The 5,962-nt window shown below is 39.1% G+C and overlaps 1 pseudogene; it reads left to right on the forward strand.

Annotated features, from left to right (window-relative positions):
- The first annotated feature begins 3,380 nt into the window (after positions 1-3,380).
- Positions 3,381-4,712, forward strand: LOC123940775 (annotated as a pseudogene).
- The last annotated feature ends 1,250 nt before the right edge of the window (positions 4,713-5,962 follow it).

Raw genomic sequence — 5,962 nt, forward strand, 5'->3', positions numbered from 1 at the left:
TCCAGGTGTTCACAAGGCCATCTTAATTGTCTCACTTGGGCCCTGAACTGCTTGCTCCCAGAAGCTCACTCAGCTCCCTAGGGACATATAGCTAGGATGGGAAATGAACTGTTTATGGCAGAATAGTCTTTGGTGCCATGCAGCTGTCAGATCTGAGATGATCATTTCCAGCAGAGAGGAACCCCTAGGTTTGTTGCTCCCTATAAGAGCATAGTCCTCTCCACTTCCCACACGTTCAACTAATGGATTTCCACTACTTACCTCATGGAACCTTTTGGTGAAATTCTCTATGTTGTATTTTGTTACTGGAAAGCACAAGACCCTTACTCTCAGCCTCCCTGGATCTACGGGAATTTCTGGATCACTTCCATTCTCTTCTAGTGGAGATGTAAATCAGAGGATGATCTGAATCCCTTCCTGTGTCCAGACCGCCTCATTGTGTGGCCATATTTCTTGCTCCCTCATCCAAGTTTCAGTGTGGTAGGACATATTTGTGGGTTGATATTCTCAAATTCAGTTATAATTCAGAACCCCAGTTTCTTCTAGTCCTAAACCCTACAATTTCATGAGGAACTCTGTCAAATCTCCTTCCTTTTGAGGAATCACTGAGTGGGAGCAGGATACATGTCTCTTGCACTTTCTTCTCCTTCTCCAGAACCAAACACCAGGATTTTTCAGCATCCCCACTATTAACGTTTTGGGCTGCATAAATCTTCATTGTAGGTGTGGGTGTCCTGTGCATTATAGGATGCTTAGCAGCACTCATGGCTTTTGCCCACTAGATGATAATACTCCATCCCCAGTTGTGACAACCAAGCATCTCCAGACATTGCCAAATGTCCCCTGAGGGAGGCAAAACCACTCTCCACAGAGAACCACTGCTCAACACTGACTATATCCATTAGTATAAATGTATTTTGTATATACATAGTATGAGTTGAAGAAGGAAGATAGAAACCTGCTCTATTAAAATCTCTACAACTGTACTGTACTCAATGGTGTCAGTGGTAACCTAGTTCTTTAAAAGATCTGGGGATTCTCTTTTCTCCAAAGGAGACTATCCCCACATAAATGCATCTCTAACACCATGGTCAGTAAGGGCCAACATATGGCCTAGAAAACCAGGTTGAGAGCACCTTCAATTAATATTTCACATACTGTCTGGTCCAGATTCTAGCACAATAGTTTGAGAACCAAGAGAAAGAGATGCATATTGTAATTATTTATTTCCTGCTGAGGGTTATAATGGCCTTGTTTAATATGGATGTTGCTACCTTCCTAAAGTATAATCCTTATATTCCTGAGTCTAAAATTATAGCATTAAAATATTAGATAAATCTTACATCCTTTGAACATTTCTTCAAGGAACTCACATTTGACTCCCCCTCTAGCCATCCTTCTTCCTTAATTCACAGACCTTTAAAAAGGAGTCTATATTTACTGCTTTAACTTCCTTACTTCCTTTTATTCCTTAATCCATTCCTCTATGACTGTTTTCACAACACTCCACTAAAACTGTTGCTGTTAAGATCACCACCTACAATATCCAACATATACTCTCCTGGCCTTATTTTTTTTTTTTTTTTGTTTCGTCATCTCTCCATATTCTATATTATGATCAATTTGGCTTTCCATGAGTGGCATATCATCAGGAAATCCTAGAACAACCACTGTATCAATTCCTTCTTATTTTCTTGTCTAGTGCTGATGATGCCCATTCTTTTTTTGTTTTTTTCCCCTCAGAGACTCTCTCTTGTCTTGTTTGGCACACTCTGCCTGAAGCAGGCAACCCTTGGTGCTTCTGTGATGGATATCTTTTACTGCTTCTTCCAGAATAACTCCTAGCCCTCTCACTTTGCTTGTGCCCTAAGAAGCAAACCTTTAAGTCCTGTATCAATGAGCTCCTGGGCACTCTGGCTTCCTTTGACCAGGTTTGGCCAATGGGGATCAATAGTATAAGTTCAGAGAGAAGGAAGAGAGTCAGGTCAGGTTATTTATTCCCCTCCTCTGAAGTCTCCTCTCAAGCTGGTTGTGTCCCTCAACAGATGGACACTGTTTCTTTCCTGGCCACCTGCATTCTTGTATGTATTTATGTATAGCTTTAGGTGACCTTTACCCTCTCTCATTGTTTAGGTTTAGAAAATGTAATAGTTTTATTGTTGTTAGTAAGTTTCCTTCAATATTCTTTTGGTTTCCTTTTAACTTGTCCATACTTTTATAATCCATCTCTTTGTAAATATACCCTCCCAGAATTATTATAGTTATTACTGAGTGCTCATAATTTTCCTCTTGGGAACCTGAATGAGATACCCACCAATGTACTATTATGGCCCTGTCCTTTTCTCCAAGGTCATAGCATGTTTATATGATTTTCTACTGAATATACATATATAACCTGTGTGCTCCATGGGAACTTCAAATTCAACATGCCCAAATTGAATCTATTATCCTTTTCCTCCCCAAAGCTACATTCCTGGAAGTTAATTTGACTCTCCCATTCTCACTATATGTATGTATTAATTTAATCATTAAGTCATATTGAAATGGCTTTTAGTCTGTCCTACTTTATCTTTACTACCTCTCTTAGGTTAGGTATTATTAAATTTACCATTTAAACTATGAAAATAACCGTTTAAGTTTTTTCCCTGTCACCTGGATTAATGCTAGTGGATTTTCTTTTACACTAGTAGTGTGAACTATCCTATCTTGAGTAGCTGACCCAAAATTTTCTAAGCTATTTTCCCTGAGGAAGAAAAAAAAATAACTCCAAGTATTTCACAACTTACTACTCATCTCCTGATATGCTTGCTCTGTAGTCTCATACCCATCCATCAAATCCTTCCCTCCTTATTTCTGAAAATGCCAAATTCACAGCTTCTGAACACATTACTTTGTTTCTCCACACTCTAGTACATGTTGTTTTGTACATGTTGTATTCATTAGTGAAGATTTCATTATATTTCATTTATTTATATATCAGCTCTGTCTCTGTGAAACCTTACTGGTCTAAAATAAACCTCACTACTCATTCCGCTGTACTAATATGTAGAAGGTAATAAATATGATAATATGCTTTAATTACTTACATTTTTTATATGTTACTAAACTTGAACTCCTCAAGAACAGAGACCATTTTTAAAAACCTCCTCATGTTTCACAGAACTGAAAGTACCTTATCAAAAATTATTGATCCATCAGGTTGTTTACTCTTTTCACATAGAGAACATATTTTTTAAAAATAAAAATTTCACATTTCATTTTTAATCAAATCATATTTTGGCAGGCTCTCTTACATCGACTGCCTAAGAGTCTCACTGTTAGAAGCAACAACCTCACCACTTTCTCTCCACTATCTGCACAGCAGCCACAAAGCAGCAACCATGCTTGACTATATCTCCATCCATGTTGGCCAGGCTGCTCAGACTGGCAATACGTTCTGGGAGCTCTATTGCCTGGACCATGGCATCCAGCCTAATGGTCAAATGCCAAGTGACAAGACTACTGGGGGAGGAGATGACTCATTCAACACCTTCTTCAGTGTGATGGCTGTTGGCAAGCATGTGCCCACTATTTGTAGACCCAGCACCCATGGTCATTGATGGAGTTTGCACTGGCACCTACTGCCAGCTTTCCCACCCTGAACAGTCTAACACAGGCAAGGAAGATGCTGCCAATAACTGACCAAAGGCATTACACCCTTGACAAGAGGATCATTGACCTCATCTTGAACTGAATTTGGAAACTGTCTGACCAGTGCACAAGTCTTCAGGGTTCTTGGTTTTCCACAGCTTTGGAGGGGGAACTGGTTCTAGGTTCACCTCCCTGTTGATAGAATGACCTTCTGGTAAGAAGTCCAAGCTGGAATTTTCCATTAACCTAGCCCCCCAGGTTTCCACAGCTATATTTGAGCCCTACAACTCCATCTTCACTTCCCATACCATTCTGGAGCACCCTGATTTTGTCTTCATGCTAAACAATGAGGTCATCTGTAGTAGAAACCTCTATATTGAACATCCAACATAACACTAACCTTAACCACATTATTAGCTAAATTGTGTCTTCCATCACCGCTTCCCTCAGATTTGATGGAGCCTTGAATGTTGATCTGACAGAATTCCAGACAAACCTGGTGCCCTATCCTCATATCCACTTCCCTCTGGCCATACATGCTCCTGTCATCTCTGCTGAGAAAGCCTGCCATCTATACCTTCTGTAACAGTGATCATCAATGCATGCTTTGAGCCAGCCAACCAGGTGGTAAAACATGCCCCTCGCCATGGTAAATACATGGCTGCTGCCTGTTGGTCCATGGTGACATGGTTCCCAAAGATGTTAATGCTGCCATTACCACCATTAAGACCAAGCATATAATCCAGTTTGTGGACTGGGGTATCACTGGCTTCAAAGTTGGCACCAATCACGAGCCTCCCACTGTACCACCTGATGGAGAACTGGACGAAGTAAGGCGAGGCCTGGGCATGTTGAGCAACACCACAGCCAGTGGTGAGACCTGGGCTCACCTGCACCACAAATTTGACCTGATGCCTGCCAACCATGCCTTTGTTCACTGGTATGTGGGTGAGGGCATGGAGAAAGGAGAGTTTTCTGAGGCCCTTGAGAAGGATTATGAGGAGGTTGGTGTGGTTTCTGTTGAAGTAAAGGGTAAAGAAGGAGGAGAGGAGAAAGAAGAAGGAGAGGAATACAAAAGTTAAAAATGTCACAAAGGTGCTGCTTTTACAGGGAAGTTTAATCTGTCTTAAAAGCATTGATAAGCTGTGCTCTGATCTGTTCATTTGTATATAGCAGTGTATATACTCTCGCATACAATTACTGACCTGTGTTTGAAAATATGATGCTTTATTTCAGACCCAAGCTGTCCATTTATTTCGTGGGTTTAAAGTATTCTCTGTCTTAAAGGAAAGATCAAAAGACAAAAATATTAAATAAATAAAAATTTAAATTTAAAAAAAGGAATCAGTCAATCAATCAGTCAGTCGTGTTTTGGGGTATTGTCTTTTTTTTTTTTTTAAAGATTTTATTTATTTATTTGACAGAGAGAGATCACAAGTAGGCAGAGAGGCAGGCAGAGAGAGAGGAGGAAGCAGTCTCCCTGCGGAGCAGAGAGCCCGATGCAGGGCTCGATCCCAGGACCCTGAGATCATGACCTGAGCCGAAGGCAGCAGCTTAATCCACTGAGCCACCCAGGCGCCACTTTGGGGTATTGTCTTTAAGCAAGTATCCAGTCTAAGTACTTGTAACGATTATAGCAATCTTATTTTCCTAGTAAAAAAGACAAATTTGAGGTCACATGTCAGATGGATAAAGTTTGTATGTAGGCATGATGATTTCTTAAATTATTTTTGTTTCTCTTTTCTGCTGGTTTCCTACACCTTTACTATAAAATGTTCCATGTAAATGTAATCCTAATTCACTTTCCTAGGGACATCCAGTTCCATAATTCAAGAGTTAAAGTTCTGTATATTCAAGCTCTTACTTAAAATCAGAACCAGAATTAGTGTTATTTAGATATGTGCTTTGTTTGCTCTGAGTTACTAGGTAAAGTTTAATTTCCATTCATCTTTGGCTATCAAGAAATGAAAGCTTTTTGTGGTTTTCAGGTATGCCTGAATTTCATAAGTCTTGCAAACTTTGTTATTCCTTTCCCAGAGATAAGCTGCTAATCAAGATATTAGGCATAATTGATTCAAACTAGTATTTGGTCTTCATCATTAAAGTATAAACAAGATAATTTGGGAGTAGTAAGTATATATCACACAAATTAATATAATTATTTCAACTAAAATACAATACTTTAATGTGGTGAATAACATTAATTAGAAAATAAGTCTATATGATATAGATATTTACAACTTCTTTAAAATTATTCTTTATTAATTTCATGGAAGATATATTTCAATGACTCTACACTTGACTCTAAATTCGAAGTTTAGGAATCCATTTA

Source organism: Meles meles, chromosome 4, assembly GCF_922984935.1.
Source record: "Meles meles chromosome 4, mMelMel3.1 paternal haplotype, whole genome shotgun sequence".
Lineage (NCBI taxonomy): Eukaryota > Metazoa > Chordata > Mammalia > Carnivora > Mustelidae > Meles > Meles meles.